We start from the raw sequence: 1,032 nt of genomic DNA on the forward strand, positions 1-1,032 counted from the left end.
ATAGCTAATGCTAAAATGTGTTTAAGAAGGAACATCAACCCAACAAAATTCCTAAAGATTTAAGTCTTTTATGGGAACAGACTAATCTGTGTTTGCTCGGCCATACCTTCTGTTACAGGCCTGGAGCTGGCCACTCCTAGAGACAAGATCCTAGACCCTGTCGTGGCTGGATTTCTTGCAGTTTGGCAATTTCTGAGATTAAGCCTGTGTTCTTCCCCAGGACAAACAGTCCTAACAAAGCTCAACAAATTCTTAAAAACTTCTTTCCTCCAGCTGATAGTGACAGGTCAAGGAGCTTGCAAGGAGACCTGTCAGATGTCTGATTTAAGGGTCTACAAGTTTTTCTGGCAGAACTGTTGCTTCCATGTGAGGAATGATCACGTTACAGAACCTGTTCCACCTGCTCTCTCCTGAGCCCTGCTCGGTCTGAGGCTGGAAGGAGCCGTGGTTTGGTGCCCCTGGAGAAGGTGGAGCATCTAGAAGGGGAGAAGAGTGTGAGAAGGAAGGCAAGGAGGGAAGGGGGTGGGTGACCAGGGGCAGTCTGCTAGGGAATGGGTAGAATGTGAAAGATGAAGGGCTGAGGGGAGAGTGATAGGCTGGAAAAGTAAAAGAAAAGAAAAAAATGAGAGAAACGCGCGCACACACACAAGAGGCTGGATGCTCTCAGCCAGCCTTGGCACCATCTGGCCACGGTGGGGACATTCAAATGACATCTTCCGCTGCGGGGATTGCAGCCTAATTCTGAGATCGTCGGCCTAACATATCACCAGCAAAGCAGGATTTCATCGTTCCCCTACCCACTCCATTTTGCTGTGAGCTTTGGAAAGTAATTAGAAGTATTTAAATTCTGACTTTATTAAGTGCAATGAAAACCCAAAAGGAATCCACCCCAAAACAAGCCCTGCACGCCCAGTGCCAAGAATGTTAATCGCATGCAATTAATCCCAAACGGCAGAGCTGTAACAATAAAGTTTTCAATCGCAAAAGCAGCGCACCGGGGCGCGCTCTCTGCCCGATCTCCGGGTTAAAGCC

At 48.0% G+C, this 1,032-nt stretch overlaps 1 protein-coding gene across 1 annotated transcript in view; it reads left to right on the top strand.

Moving 5' to 3' along the window:
• The window catches only part of LOC104131459 (protein kinase C eta type), a gene marked incomplete at its 3' end in the record, with an annotated part of 143,989 nt that overhangs the window by 87,530 nt on the left and 55,427 nt on the right, over positions 1-1,032 (top strand). The gene's annotated exons all lie outside the window — the stretch shown is intronic.

The sequence above is a fragment of the Egretta garzetta genome, unplaced genomic scaffold (assembly GCF_000687185.1).
Source record: "Egretta garzetta isolate BGI_Z169 unplaced genomic scaffold, ASM68718v1 scaffold858, whole genome shotgun sequence".
NCBI lineage: Eukaryota > Metazoa > Chordata > Aves > Pelecaniformes > Ardeidae > Egretta > Egretta garzetta.